The sequence below is a fragment of the Apteryx mantelli genome, unplaced genomic scaffold (assembly GCF_036417845.1).
Source record: "Apteryx mantelli isolate bAptMan1 unplaced genomic scaffold, bAptMan1.hap1 HAP1_SCAFFOLD_40, whole genome shotgun sequence".
NCBI lineage: Eukaryota > Metazoa > Chordata > Aves > Apterygiformes > Apterygidae > Apteryx > Apteryx mantelli.
Window position 1 is genome coordinate 665,584 of NW_027118755.1, and position 16,187 is coordinate 681,770.

The 16,187-nt window shown below is 47.6% G+C and overlaps 1 non-coding gene across 1 annotated transcript; it reads right to left on the reverse strand.

The window, feature by feature from the left end:
- Positions 1 to 4,226: 4,226 nt before the first annotated feature.
- On the reverse strand, positions 4,227 to 4,340 carry LOC136996527 (U5 spliceosomal RNA). The gene has a single exon (XR_010887574.1). It is a non-coding gene; the product is annotated as a U5 spliceosomal RNA (small nuclear RNA).
- Positions 4,341 to 16,187: the final 11,847 nt, after the last annotated feature.

Consider the following 16,187-nt stretch of genomic DNA (forward strand, 5'->3'; position numbering starts at 1 on the left):
GCAAGACCACCTTCATCTAGATAACTCTACCAGGAGAACCACATTTGGTCAAAATTGCCTAGGTTAAGAGTGTTGGAAACACCAAATGTAAGTATGGATGTCCTAGAATGGGGGCCCAGGAGGAAGAAGGAATGAGAGGTGGGTTGTTTATTTGTGAGGAGTTTGGGTGGAGAAAAGGAGATGCAGGGGTGGTGGAAAGGTAATTCAGGAAAAGAGCACAATGGGGAATGAGGTATAAATTCAGGTGGAGGGCAATGAATGGGGGGATCTTATGACAGTAGGAGCGCAGAGGCCCACAGACGGTGGTGCAGCTGACCTGTGGACACAAGGCCCCTGGGACAGGGGAGAGAAGCCCCTTGGACAACCCACCAGACTCTCCATCAGGTCTTTGTTTAAAAGACTCAGTGTGAGAGGGTAGAATAAGAACATACACGTGCACACACACACACACACACACACACACACGGTTTTCCTTCCTGTAGAGGGACATTCTGATGTCAGGCTCTGACGCCTTCAGGTTCCCCTTGCCTCACAAGACATCACCTGTCTCTTTCTCAGAAAGAGAAAGACAAAAGGATGAGATGGCCATAGAAAATGAAAACCTCCACAAGAGCTGCAGGCAACTACCAGTGAAGTTACCAGCTAAGAGCAGCCTGAGTTAGTCCTGCAAATGCTGAAGGTCAGCTTTGCTTTTACATTCGTAGGTATAAATAAAACTGCTTTTAAACTAGGACTAATTCTCCTAGGGCTATGATGGATTGTAGGCTACGGGTATCGTAAGTGTAAGTGAGAAAGGAAGTAACAAAATGCTGTCTCACTTTTCCTCTCCAAAATAAAACTGTTGAGTTGGAGCAAGCCCTTGGCTGTTGCAGTGAATCCCTTCTGAGTATGCAGGTCCATGAGCACAGAGCTTGTGGCAAGCATCTGGATCCACACCTTGCCAGGGACTTCCCTTTGGAGGGCTCAGGTTTCTGTTTCTGTCACTAATAAAATGCAGAAAAGAACATGCAAATGTGATGTTACATTTTGGAAAGTGCATGCAAGCAAAGCAGCAGAGTAAGGCCAAAATTAGGTGCTTCTGGAAAGCCCAACCTTAAACAGGCAGGTGCTATTCCAGGTTAAAAGTAAGTGGGGGCTGGGTGGGCATGAGAGAGAGAATTAACTTAACAGCAATAGGAGCATTCACAACTGAACGGAGTATAACAAATTGAAAAGACTCACGTAAATGGCAATGCTCTTTTCCAAAACGGATAATATACAAATACTAGAGATAAAGCAAAAAAGGTAGTAGCAAAGCTGATCAGCAGGTAGTCAGAGGAAGCCCCAGAAATCATGAGCTCTTTAAAAGGAGCCTGGGCTGAGTGTTTCCTTTCCAGACGAAATTAATAAAATAGTTACAGATGATGGAAAAAGTTCTCATTCCTGTTGTTAAAATCAAAAGAAAGGGAAAGGAACACTGTCCCTAGAAGATTCCAATTGGAATAACATATCAAGATGCAGCCCCTCTGCCTGCAGAGCCCTCGGGCAAGCTTCACTGCTAGCTATGAGAAACCTGGTGGGTGATGTGTGGCCAAGGGAAGGAAAGGGAACCTGCTAGATTTTACGATTTTTTTCTTTTTTTTTGTATCTCCATAGCTACACTCCTGCAGTGTTTGATCTCCACGCTGCACGAAAGGACACATATTGAAAAGGCAGTCTCCTCCCACAAACCTCAGCCACAGCACTGGGCAAGGAAGGGCTGGGAAAACTGTTTCTGAAAGCAGCACTTCTCCTAGGCAGATATTCAGGTATTGGCTTTCAAAGCGCAGAAGCCCCCCAGTAAATATTATTATTCCCCTTCTATGTGTGAGGTGAAAGGAAGAGACGATTAACCTGGCTCATCAGCAGAAGGAGAAGCAATGGGAGCAATGAGCTCAGCGTTAGGACACTGGACTAGGACTCCAGAAGCATAGAAGCCAAATCCTAGTTCCAGTGGCAGCTCCTTGAGAGGTGGTGTTAAAAAAAAAAACCACCAATGAACAAAAACAAAAAAACCTTCCTTTCTGCCTGGTTTCATAAGTCTTCCTGGTGCCATCCTTTCCAAAGAGGAGGCATTAACCCAGAAACTCACCTGAGAAGCAACATAGAGGCCTCTGGCCAGAGGAAGGGCAACTTGCAACACCACGCACAGCCCAGTGCCAGGCGTTCTGAGCTTTCAAAGCTGCAGCCTTGCCCCATCAGCAACTTAGAAGCAAAAGTCAGCCCTCACCCCCAGCCCCCACGTTCCCCCAGGCAACTAGCATGTAGGCTTCCCTCTCCCCTTGGGCGTTGCAGCGGGATCTTGCAGCAAGTCAGGTAGATGACGAGGGATGCATCAGCACAAGCAGGTGGATAAGCCAGAGCTAACACAGAGCAGCACATCGGCTAGGAAGGGCATCAGTACCTCCCCCAACAGCAGTTCTCTGGTGAAGTTACTCAGGCAACCCCCAGAAATGACTACAGGCTGTCCGATAATTTCAGCAGCCCGTCTCAGTTCCATTTAGGCCAAGTTTTCAAGTCCTTGGTGCCCTTACAAGATCTGACAACATTTAAAGCTGAAGCTGGGATTCTACAGCAGTCCCCAGCTGGAGCCTAGGGGCAGGTCGTTGCCTCTCCTGTGTGGTTTCTCTGAAGCCCTTCCTTTGGTGACTAGCTGACTGATTCATCTCATCTGCAGCACACACACATCAAGGACTCCTTTGTACCTCTAGGCAGATGGACCCACAAGGCTAGAGCTCCCTCCTCTCACAGATGGGAAAGCAGTACCGTGCCCCTGCAATTTCCAGAAAAGAGAGTTTTGATCTCTAGCCCTCCAGAAGAATCACATGTTCAACAGCTACTGGGGGCAAAATTACAGGCCTCTAGAGCCAGAACCTGGAGGCCTTGGGAGCCACTGGATGAGAGCAGCCCTTTGGCCTGGCAAGTGCAGCCGTGCTCAGAGGTACTTCCAGGAGAAGAGCCAAGAAGGCAGGATTCCTGGGCACTTGTTAAAGAATATTGGACTGAAGCTGTCTAGAATTCATCGCTTAGCATACCTTGCTTAGCATTAGTAGCTAAATTTGCTGAAGCCTTAGGCTGCAAGCCATGAACTTTCACCTAGATATTAGGTAAAAGAAAGTCCCAGAGAGGGTTCAAGTTCAAGTCAGAAAGATAAGGGGGGTGGAGGGGGCTGTAGAGAGAAAGAAGCAGTTTAGCATTAAGGAGCACAGAAGAAAGAAACAAAGGAACCACAAGCCTGATTGGGGAGGACAAGATAAGGAAGTAGAAGAGCCAGACAACTATGCAAGAAAGAAGTAATCACAAAGACTGGTTCTGAAGGACAAGAGAAGAGAGTAAAAGGGCCATCGACACCTATGCAGAAGTGCAGTAAGAAGCAAAGAATCCACCTGGAAACTACAGAAAGGACCAACCGGCAACTGGAAGACCCCAAACTCTAATATTATGATTGGTTCAGAACTATGGGGTGGATACTAGACTGGAAGGGTATAATTACCCAGGGATTTGTTCAAACGGGGTCCCTCTTTGGAGGCACCCAGCTCGAGCTGTAATTACCGCACGTGTGTCATTAAAATTTATTTTGCTCTGATCTGACTTCGGACCTCTGCCTCAGCGGGAACCTACGGTCGGACCCTGTTATGGTGATTAATTTTCTATAACAGCTCTGGTGGATTGATCTTGCTACCTAAGGTCACAAACACTTCAGCTGGAACTTGTCCATCAGGTGTGACATTTACACTGTTCCTCTGGCACACAGATTCCCTAGCGGCACATGGGATCACGCAACATGTCCCTCGGGGAAAGGGCCAAAGAGAGTCTCTATGCAGCATCATTTTTTAAAGAGAATTTGGGGAGGACTGTGGTTCTTGCAGACTTTAAAGTAACAGAACATCTGCCGTGCCACAAATGCACAGAAACATACCCACCCCCTCACAAACACACACAGAGTTTTCCTTTGTGTAGAGTGGCATTATGATGCCCAGCTCTGAACCTTTCTACTTTCCCTTGGCTCACAAAACATCACCTGCCCCAGGGAGCAGATGTTCTCCTGGCAGAAATGCTGCCTGCAAGTGCTCCTCTGAAGCTGCATTGGCAGGTCCCAGCAAGGGTACAGAGTTCACAGAATCACAGAATCACAGAATGGTTGAGGTTGGAAGGGACCTCTGGAGATCGTCTAAGTCCAACCCCCCTGTTCAAGCAGGGAAAAGAAAATTTCCACTGAAATGGAGCCTCCAAAAATTCCTCGACACTTGTGCCTGTTCCTCTCCACAGAAATCTTTAGTAAAAGGCAAAAGATTTATACGATCTGAAGAGAAACCAGATTTCAAAACCTTGCCTGTTGTGTTTAACAGGAGCAAGGACTCCAAGGGCTGCAGGATAATCTATGGGCAGCACTGCTTCCACCACCAGCAGCAGCGTGCCAGTGCCCTGCGGGGCAAACCTGTTACTCCTGGCCTGCGGGTTTGCTGCATTGTCCTCTCCAGAGCTCACCTCCCTCCAGACTCACGGCAGCCCCCACTGCATTGCCTGGCAAGCTCCTCTACTTCCCAGATGTTTGAGCAGAGTAAGGGCAAAAGAGGGGGAAAAAAAAAAAAGTCCACAAACCTGTTTTCTCTGAGGACAACAGTTTAATTAATATATTGCACTCAACTCTAATTATAATTCACACGATAGTTGTCTATAGCTGTAATGGTCAGCTTTATATATTCTTGGCCAGCAAAACTGAACTCACAGTCCACTGAAATATTACTTTAAGTCCTTTCTTTTCATAACTGTAGAAGTATTGCAAATGTTCAAAAGAAAATCCTTAAATGTTTTGCTTCTTTGTTCATTGGAATTTTCTTCTTACAACAGCATCATAGCTTTTCCTGTTGATGTTTAAGTATTATCTGGAAATGCAAAATACTTTTTTTTCCCCCCTTCCCAGCTTTAGACTTCCTCCTCAGTTCCTACCAGCAAATTCTGGGAGACAAAAACTCCAGGAATTTAAAACAGAGAATGAAAAGGGTGAAGAAAAGGCTTTACTGGCAAGTCTTGCCTCCTGTAAAAACAAGCATATGCAGTATAGCAAAGAAGAACAAAGAGGCAACATCTAAACTGTATTAGTCCAGTCTCAGATTTTGTGCTGAAGTTTGCTCTTGTTTGGCTCCCCTGTTCTGTTGTTATCTCTGTTAATATGACTGTGGTGTTGGAAGTGTCCTGCAAAGACACCACAGTCTCTTGTGGAGATTTTGTAAAGCTGAGTTATCTCTTTTACATAGTTTACTGTCTTTTGGGATTGTGCAGGGACACAAAACTTGCACCTGCTTTGATTTTTCTCACACTAGAGCTCTTACTGCTGTCTTAGATTGAAAGTGTTTTGGTTAGGAGAGAAGGGTTGCTGTTTTGCAGGTGGGGGCACTTCTCCATGTTTTTGCCCTATGGAAATCTCTTTTTTTCTTCTTTTTTATTCCTTTTTATTATTATTATTATTATTACAGAGGCTGTCTATTCTATGGTCCCCTTCCCAGGAACTGGCAAGACAATGCTTGCTCAAGTTCTTGCTAATGAATGTAGCTGGGGTGACAGGAGAAGAGCCTTCGTTATGAGAAAAGGTGCTGATTGCCTAAGTGAATGGGTGAGAGAATCTGACCAACAGCTTCATTCTTTACTTGAGCAGGTAAGGGGGAGCTAAGGTAAGGTGCCTGGGAGCATCTTGGTATCTCTGCAGTGCAGTTGCTCTAGTATGTCAATTGTTTTCTTATGCTGGTGGCAGCCAAAACTGGAGGCAGTACTCATGTGTTGTCTAAGGCATGCCTAGTAAAGGGGAATCATCTCTTCCCTTGCTCTACCAGCTCCGTTCCTGTTGATACAGCCCCGTGTGCTGCTAGCCTTCGTCCCTGCTAGGGCATGCTGCTGGCAGATGCTCCCGCCTGTCTACCAGGCCCCCAGGGTCTGGTCAGCAGAGCTGTCACCGGCAGCAAGTCCCCAGCCTGCATGGCCACAGGGGTTAGTCCATACCAGGCACAAGACTTTGCATTTGTCCCTTGCTTCATTTCATGAGGTTCATGGCTACAGGGATGCTGTGGAAGATCATGTCAGAAGTGCTGCTAAAGATGGGATAGGATAGCTACCAGAAGCTACTGCTTCTAGCTATTACTGCTGAGGTTTGATGCTTCCCCTGTAGATCAGAGACATAACCGATGCAAACCAGCATCACCACCATCTGTAGGCATGTACACATCTACTGTCAGAAGACCCGCCGTCCTCTATTCTGAACCCATTTTTTTGCCTTATGCTCCATTCTTTCTGAGTTTGGGCCCAACTTTTCAGTGCCTTGCACCTCCTTTTCCCCACCTAGATTCCACCCTGCAAAACCTGGCACAGTGCCCTGGGAGAGGTGCATCCCTGCAGTGCCTGTCTGATATGAACTGGAGTAACAGTGGGCCATCCTGTGTCCTAAGAACAGCTCCCCTCTCCCCACAGCATGTCTCCGTGGAGCCCCAGCATGCAGGCCTGAAGGGTGCTGGGAGCAGGTCGCCTGGTGCCCCTTCATCCTGGGCTGCTGGGCTCCAAGCACACCTCTCACAGGAGCAGAACTGCTCCAGATCTCTCCCTGATTATACCATTGTGTTGGGTGACCTGACTCAAGGTATAATATGGCTGGGTATGTTCTGCATGCCCTGACCTCGAACAGAAAATCATGCCATGAAACTGTGGGGTTGTTATTTACTGGAGGCCTACATGAATACCTGCATTTTTTGGCCTGGTGTAATGTTCAGGTGATTCTCAGGAGAAGGCGGCAAAAGAGATGCTGCACCTGTTGAAAAATCAAGGAGGATTTGAAATGAGAAGCAAGGACTGAGGGACTGCAGATGATTACAAGAGAAGAGAAAGCAAGAAAGGAATGTTTAGAAACTTTCTTTTCAGACTGCAGGTGCCAGAGAAGGTAGTGATCACTAATGCAAGTCCTGAGAGGGTATAAAAGAGAGGCCAAGTGTGCCTGTGAACACAAAGGTCCCCCTTAGATCTGACCACATCTGGGAATGTTGCAGGGCCTGCAGTGTGAAAGGCAGACAGTTTGGTGGCAGTGGTTGGACAGGATTTTTCTGGTCCAAAGGGGAGGGTGAAAAAGTACGGCTCAGGAAATGTTAGTATCCTTCCAAAACCGTTATAAACAGAACTGCGCGCCTTGCCATACGTGTAGCTATGTCTCTTCAGACTGTGGACAAATTCATGTTCTCTGGCAGCTTGCTAGGGCAGGAGCCCCCAGTGTTTTAAACTGAGGTCAGCCAGATGACGCTGCTCAGGGCAGCTTAATCAGCACAGTGCTATTTGACTCCTGTACATCTTTTTCTCTTTTTTTCTTCTTCTCTTTTATTCTTCTTTTATTTATTTATTTGGTACCCGGATTCAACAAGAGATTTCTCCTAACACAGAGACATGCCAGTAAATACATTTAAGTTTGAGGTGGCCATTTCTGCCTTAGACATTAAAGAGTGTATGTAAGCTGTGTGCAAGATGCTTGATGGAGTCAGGCATTATTCATGGGCAATTTCGGGGTTATTCCAATGCTGACCTCAGTTAATCAAGGCTCCTAAGACTTATCTTATGTCCAGAAATCAGCTTCCAAGTTGTTCTAGTTTCTCAGCAGAGTCAGAGGAGAACAGTCATGTTTTTTTGAATAAACACCACCAAAAGATACACTTATACTATCTATATCAAATGAACATAAGTTTTTGTTGTTGCTGTTTGTTTGTTTGTTTGTTTTTTAAGAAGAGATAGGGTCATAAGTGCTCCTGGTGCGTTTGTGCGTGTTACATCCATAGCTAATTTTACTCTACAGTAACATCACATCTTGAATTACCCACCTATCAGCTAAGTCTTTTTCTCCAGGCAAAAGAAACCTTGTGGTAATTTCTTCTTCCCTGTTTTTCTGAAACACTGTAGAAACAAAAATTGATGGAGAAAAATAAAAAGGCATATGATCCCCCCCCCCCAAAAAAAGGCAAGATCTTATTTCCCAAAGTGCAGACTGTAAAGCCAGAGGTACCTGTAATACAGACGTTATGTGGAACTAGCTCTTGCTCCTGTCCTCTCTCCAGATCAGCAGATATGACTGCTCTCATTTCCAAAGTCTCAGCCTCTCGGGGGTCTCGAGGAAGAGTTTCCCGGAAGGATGGAGTGAGTTGAAGGGGAGGTGAGGCTGCTGCTCTTCTTATTGATTTCTGAAACATTGTGTGGGCAGGGGCAGACCAAAGACCAGACCATATTGCTTCCCTGGGACTTCTTACCCCATGTGTGGGGAATTTGCTCATGCCATGGCCATGTGACATATGGGCACCAGAACAGCTCAGGTAAGCTGAAACCCTGAATTTCAAAAAGCTGCATGAGAGTAACACCAAACAATCCCTACACAGCAATGGCAATAGTGCCAGGTGTGAAACACATCCCCAACACTGGCTGATTAGAAAAATCAGCTTAACTCACAGGTGCTCCTTCCCTTGTGAGTACTTCATTCAGGGCAGAAAAGGCTTTTAGCATTGTTTCATGTAGAAGAGCAAGGCTTAGGAAAGGATGACCTAACGGGGTTGGGGACTGGTGTCTTCTAGGAGCCCGTCCCTCTAGTCAGCATTCACTTCATGATGGAAAACTTGTCCCAGAATGTCCAATCTCTCTCTCTCTTCAAGTTGTGTGTGTGCCACCGGAGGCTTTTCTGACCTTTCACTCTCAAAACAGGCAAAGGCATCTCCAGAAGTCACCCCTTCTCCTACAGACAATCTGCAGTCTGAACCCATGGCTTTGATACCGTGGTGATAATCCCCTGGTATTCAGGTTAGCACTCACCACACTGCTCACAGCGGAGTCACAGATCCTGACCTGGGAAGATCTGGGCAAGCTTGACCACATCTCCTAGCCCCTGGCTCTGGCAGAGACAGACTTCCAGCTGCCACGGCCTCCCGTGGCAGTGGCACATGGCCAGGCCTCGGGTTGGATGAGTGCCCCTTGGCACAAGGGAAGCTCCCCATTGTACACGCACTCCCCGGTGGAGGGGCAGCCATGCTGAGCCCACAGCAGTCAGCTCACAGCTGCTCTGTGCAGTGCTGGGCTGTCACACAGAGCCAAGCAGGCAGAAGTGCTGTGGTTCAGCTGCCTTTGCAAGTAGGTGGGTGAATAGCTGCAGCAAAGCAAAAGCAAGGAGCAGCTGGTTGCCAGGGAAGGTTCAGCTCACAGGCTGTTCTCGCTCCCAAGCATGGGTATCCTGGATCTTTCTGCGTGTGTCTGCCTCAGGCCCTGCTCTCTCCTGAGGAACTGGCAGCAGTGACAGCTTTCCTTCTGCCCGTGTGGTATGTGCTCTGCTCATCTCAGAGCTCCCAGTTCTGCCAAGAGCAGTCAGCACAAACCCAACAGCTTCGCAGTCATTCACTTCTGCTTCCATGAAGGGCTGTGAAGGAAGAGATGGTGCTAACACTAGATAACTGTCCTCTCTTCCTCTGGCAAGTGGCACTGCCTGTTTGTTCAGTCGGTTAGGGAGGGGGGCCTTGGCCTCTGCAGTCCACCCATCCCTGCTATCCCTGGATCTTACAAATTCAGTGCCATGAGTACAGCCCGGCCTTAGGCAAAAAGGATGCACTTTCCCTGTTTTGAGGCTGGCATCCTTCTTGCCTAAGATTTCAAAGCTGAGATGCAAAGACAGCTCAAGATGCAGAAGTTACACGTTGCAGTTGTTAAGTGTTATCCGATAGGATGAACGTTTTGTTGCTATTCACTTTGTGTACTTTTATACCTATCATTTGTTGTGCCAGCTGCTAGCGTGGGGCAGTACTGGGCCTTCTAGGAAAGCCCAAAGAAAGAACCCCCCTGAAAGTGCCAAGTTTTTCTCAAGTAAGGCATTGAGCTCTCATCCTTGCACTCGCCCATGCAGGTAATGCAGTGGTCCTGAACTCAGCACAAGCCTCTCACTTGGCCCTGCAGTCAATGTCTTTTGCTATGTAGAATATTAAATAAATTGAAGTGTTATTTATTTTCCCCTGTAGGAGCCAACCAGCCCTGTCAAGACTTCACTTGCTTCTGTGGTCTGAGAGAAAGGCTCTGAGATTGCGGACACTGTCCCAACAGAAAGCACTGGCTGGCCCCTCTGTTCCAGCCGTACCAAATGCACCCTGGCAGCACAGGTCCCAGGCACCCACCCTGAACCCACTACTCTGCTAATCATCTTGGTGTCAGCCAAGAAGTGCCCACTCCCTCAGTCCCCAATCCCACCTTTGGCAGAGGGTGCTGCCGCAGTCATCGGCCACTGAGCCAGGCTGGGCTGCTTGGGCTCTGTGCTGCTGCCCTCTGCCTTTTGTTTTAGGAAGGCCAAGGCAGGGGCAGGTTTGAGGGAAAGCACTTGGTTGTTGACTGGGAGGGGTCCCTACTGTTTCAGCCTATGTCTGTAGAGCAGAAATAAAACACATGTGAGGACATGAAGGAGCTCAGGATCTCAGCCACAAGAGATGTCACACTGTGGTAGGTAAGGAGATTTTCAGCTAAGGACAATGCGTTTGGGAGAATGATTGTGAAACCACTTGTCAGGCTGTTCATCTAAATCTATCCAGTACCCCTGAGCCCCATTCCATACCCTAAGCCCTACCACTAGCCTTTAACCTCTTCCCCTCCAACAGTCCCCACCTAAACCCCTCACTGCTAAGCTGGAACACATAACCCCTTCTCTAATCTCAAGATCCCCACTAAACTCCTGATCTCATGCCCTGCTTCATATCCGTCAAAAGTAAGCTGATACCATGGCTTTCATTCCTAAGACTCATCCCAAACTTCAAGCCAAAATCCTGTGCTGAAAAGCAAGCTCATACACTATTGCCTGACAAGAAACCTTGAACAGAACACGGAACGTGCTGCTAAGGCTTTAAAAAATCACTAACTCTCCTCCTTAACTCTAACAAGAGAGATCTAATGCCTATGCGAATCCTGCACAATAACCACAGAGCAGAAAGTGTAACTTGATGCCTGAAGCCTAATGCATGAGGGTAATGCTCACACTTGTAAGCTCTAACCACATTCCTCAAACCCCAGATCCTTCCACCCATCCTCAAAGGCCACCTCAAACACGTTTCACCCCTGAGAGACAGGGGAAGGCCAGGGGCTATGTGGAGAGAAAGCAAATGGAGATGAGAGGAGAGATGAGAGGCAAGTAAAAGAAAGCGGCAGGTGAAGGTATGAGGGCTGGGCTGTAGACTGTGAGGTCACTTGTGCTACAGGAATCTCTTTGGTGAAGAACATGAGACGGGCATTGTGAAGTGGTCAGGGGAAGGTTGCGGGTCATCCCAGGAGTTCCGAGACGTTGTGTGAGGGCAGAGGCAGGGAGAGGTTGTAGGGAGAGCGCTTGGGTGCTGATGAGGAGGTGCTGTGTGTTCCCTCAGCGGAGCATGCAGGAGCTGGAAGCAGCCGCAAGAGGACAGGAAGGGCTCCCTGATGTCCTCCATCAGAGAGGACATGTTCTGGGGAGGTAAGGGGCCTTGAGGTAGTGGTGCTGGCGGTGGGAGAGGACCTGGGAGAGTCCCTGTGGGAGGCCCCCTACCCCAAGACGAAGCACTAACCTGAAGCCCGACCCTTCCACCTTGCCTCCTTCCACTCTTCTAGCCTCTAAGGCCAAACCCCAGGGGCTACGCTGAAGCCTCAATCTTTGTCTGTTTCCCCAAACTCCGACCCTGTGCCAGAAGCTACTGCTTATCCCTGATGGCTTGCCTTGAAGGTCTGGAGCAGGCTTGAGCCCTCAGCCCCACTCCAAGCCAAAGCCCTCTGCCAAAACTCTAGCCCCTACCCCAAACCCTCAGCACACACACCGACAACAACACTCACACAGCACCCAAAAACTTTCCCTCTTCCCACTAAGAGGGAGGTGCAGGTGAAGGTGTGAGGGCTGGTCTGTGGGCTGTGAGGTCCCTTGTGCTGCAGGAATGTGCTTGGTGAGGAACATCAGGTGGGCATTGTGAGGTGGTCATGGGGAGGTTGTGGGTCGTGCCAGGAGGTCAAAGAGGTTGTGGGAGGGCAGAGCTAGAGGCAGGTTGGAGGGACAGTGCTTCTTTGTTGACATGGAGGTCTCTTCTGTTTTAGCACTTGGCTGCCCAAGGGAAGAATTCAACCTGTGAGGACATGAAGGCTCCGTTTTCTCGGACACCAGTGCCTCCCTAATATCATCTATGCAATACAAAGCACTCTCCTAAGTGCCGTGCCTGAACACTTGACTCTTCTTCCAAAATTACAGTCATAAAAATGGTGATGGAACGGTATCCCAAAAGGGCTTGTTGCTTTGGTTTGGTTCTCCATGGGCTCAGGTTGATGTGTTCAGTGTCCCATTGTAACCTGTTTGGGAACGAGGTTCAGATTCAGGGTTTGCTTTTTGGGCCCTGAGTCACTGGAGATGGTGAACGATCCCAGAGTAGTTTTCCTGAGGCTGTGACAGACCTGTGGGGGCTGGTGATGGCTGACCATGTTCCTGGAGAGGAAATAATCTGCCAGGGGAGCTCAGAGCATTTCCGGGAACATCACACAGTGGGGGTGGGCAGTGGGTGGAACCCCACAACACAAAAGACCTTCCGACATGGAATCACCAAGCGGTAAAGAGCAAACTCAGGAAATGCATAGGTAAAGGAGGGCTCCTCAATCCCAGGAGAGGCAGTGGAGACCCAGCAGGCTCAGGGAAGAGAGGCTGCAGAGTCGTCCCTTGTCCTCTCATTGAAATGCCGTAGGCTGGCTCCAGTGCAGCCCCATAACATACCCTGTGTCCTCGGAAATGCTGCCTGGTCCCTCTGAGCACCCTCCACAGCCGCATAAAATGGGAGGCGGGGACTGCCAGTGGCATGATAACCATCCCTTGGGGTCTGCTTTCTGCTCTGACCAGAATGGGCACTGGCGAGTCACCCCCTGGCCCTGTGGCACCACCACTGGCTGTCTGCTGAGCAGCAGTGCCTGCACAGAGCCTTGCAGGCAGCACAGGGGAGGGGGACCTGGAGCAGATGGCCAGGCTAGCGTGGACACGCTCATCTGGGGAAAGGCTTTCTGGGGAGCAGGGACGTGCCTGGAGGGGAATAAGGGAGTGGTTCCCAGGAAAGGTGAGAAGTGTCATGGGTTCTTTATAAAAACTGCTAAGGATGTGCATATGATCAGCAATTGTAATTTGTGGACACTGTGTGGTTCAAATCTGAATATGATACAGCCTGGCAGCTCTGAGAAATACCTGAGTCTTTGGAACAACCCTTGGGTTGTACTATCAAGACCAGAGTTTGCGAAGAAACTTAAGTCCTGGACATTGTTCGTGTTTTCAGAGGATAAGTTGTCAGAGGGCCAGCTTACCCAAACAAATGGACAAATACTTGACTGGGCAATTTTTCTCACGATCATGTCACCACCACCAGCTGACTTAGGTTGGCTGGGTCACCTTAACCTGGAAAAGGGACCTATATATAAGTACATAGGTGTTTAATAAATAGCCACGTGCCACATCATCTAATTAGTGATGCTCATGAATGGATGAACAAGATTCTCCCTGTCCCTATCTACCATCCAGAGAAACCACAGCCAAGGGAATGGGCTTGGTGCAATCAGTGGGGAAAGAAGACCCTTTTGAGATTGACTAGTCTGGCACTGAGACGAGGCATGAGAGGTCTGAATGGACCTCTCTGAAAGGACATGAGAATAAGTGGGACACTACTCTGATGTTTTCTTCACTCACTTGGCTAGGTAGGGTTGATCAGGTGCTGGGCATGGCTAGACAAACATACCGACCTGTTCACACTCGGCCAGTCCATTTTAAACTCTTTTCCCTCATGCTTCTTTCTCTCCAATCCCTTTCCCCACCTTTGGTCCTTCTCCTAAAGATGCCTTAAAGTCTCACACATTCCTGAAGTCCCCTTAAAGTTCTACACAGTTCCCAAATGCTCTTGTCCTGCTTCCCATGATAAGTCCTCTACCCCTTTAGGCAATAACCCCTTCAGTCCATGAGGCTTTCAAGGAGAGTCACATGGGTGGACTCATCTTGGAGGGTGACACTCCCTCCAAGGCCCCAGGGACAATGGGCTAATTGCTCTCCTTTGACGGCCCTAGGAATATCCAAGTCAGGGTGCCCCTTTGCACTGATTAGGTTACTGTCATTCCTCTGCCATCACTGTTCACCTGCTCTTTGTGTTCATGGTGACTATCCTTCAAACACATAAACTTACAGTTTAGTCCAGTGTTCGGCCCATACCTTCTGTAAGCGTTAACAAGCCACATCATAAACTATATGCAGAGGAGGTACTGTGCAGCTCTGGGCACAGTGTAATCTGCTTTTCCATAAAATGTATTCTTATGAAAAACAGACACTGGCTAAGGTTGAATGATAAGAAAACAGAAGTAAATGGGAGAAGAGAGGAAGCTGCTTCTTGGCGACCTTGCCCCACCCCTTGCAGTCGACTTCTGAAGAAAAAACTGGATCTCATTTTTGCTCCTGTTGTAGATGACTGCATTAATCACTGCAGATACCTCACAGTAAAAAACAAATAAACAGACAGACAGACAAAGTGCTACTACAGGGTTAGTGTCTAGTAGAACTAGACGAGGAGCTAGCTGCAGGTTTTAGGTAGGTATATAGAGTAGTGTAAACAAGGAAGGAGAAAGCAGGAAGGCAGAAGAAAAGAAGTCACACCACCCTCCTGTAGAGGGTATTCTTAGAACCACAGTGAAGCTCTTAAAATATGGCATTATTATGAATACAAAAGAGCCCATGACTAAAACCAAAACCAAGCAGCCAGTTTTCACAGAAGTATGAATTGGAGCAAGACAGTAAGGAGATTTCACAGAAGGTCTGGCTCAAGTCGTTGCCTCTACTGAAGGATACAGCACACATGCGGAATGGTGGATTGCAAGGAAGCACTCGCATTGTCTTTGGCCAATTTTAAACAAATATTGACTCTTAAAGACCTAAAAACACTTAAAAGATCTCAGACTCAAAGAGTGGTCTTATGGGAAGAGGAGATCAGGAGCCTTGGGACACTGTCTCTTACAGTCTCCAGCCTGGAGCATTGTTTAGGAGAGTAAGAATCACTTTTGACACCTTCAAGTACACAGCATGAAAAATTCGCACTGAGGGATTACTTGAGGCCCTAAGAGAAATATTCATCATCATCATCATCATCATTATATAACATTGTTAAAAATGATAACAACAACAATACTACAGGCAGCCTTTTTAAGGCTTATGGTAGGACTCTAAGCATGGAATGTGTTGAGCAAATAAGTATTGTGTGAAACATACCTGGCATGTTAGTGAAATTTATGAATACGTGGAAAAAAACCTGCAGGACAGGTAAGAATCAAAAGATCACTCCAGCTATTACTCTTAGTCCCCATCTCCCAAGCTTACTTTATCTTTAAGCTCTAAGGATCAATTCTGGAACCTTTCTTCAAATTGAATCCATCATTCCCACTCATTTTGAGATTAGGGGAGAGATTCAATTTGAGATTAGGACACCTAAATTTGGGGTTCCAAATGTACATTCCTCCCTGTGAGACAAGTGCCTAAACAGCAGTTTTAACCACTGTGGATCTAGGCAATGAGGTGGAATTCACTTGCATAAACACAGGTGTCTCACACCATCTCAGATGCCCTAGGATATTTGACATCCATACAGGGCTGGTGGATCTGGCACAGGACCTATGCGCTTCTGGAGCAGCAGAGAGACACCAGCTGAGATATCCAGAGTATTTCAAGTGGCATGGCATACATGTCTGTACGTGGCCAACTGAATCCCACAGAAACAAGTGAATCCCTCCCTGTCTATCAGCTTTAGGATAAGACGAATCAGGCCCTGACTTCTCTTGACAGCGCTGAGTGGAGGTGGGATTCAGCTGCCTTAAAAAAAAAATAAAAAAAAAATCAAGTGACATTTGAGGGTAAATCACTCTAATAAGGTGTTTTTATTGAAGTATCACTCTCTGGAGCTGCTTCTCTTTTCCAGTTGGATGAATGAGAGTGGCTGTTCCACAAACATATATTCGTCTTTAAGCACTGATATTGCCCAAGATAGGAGACGTAAGGCCATATCCAGTATGTAAGGTTTTTCTGAAGGGACCCAGGCTGTTGCGAGTGAAAAGCAGATTTCTGCACAACACATTCTTGAGCCAAAAGCTCCTCTCATTGCATTGTCCATTGCCTA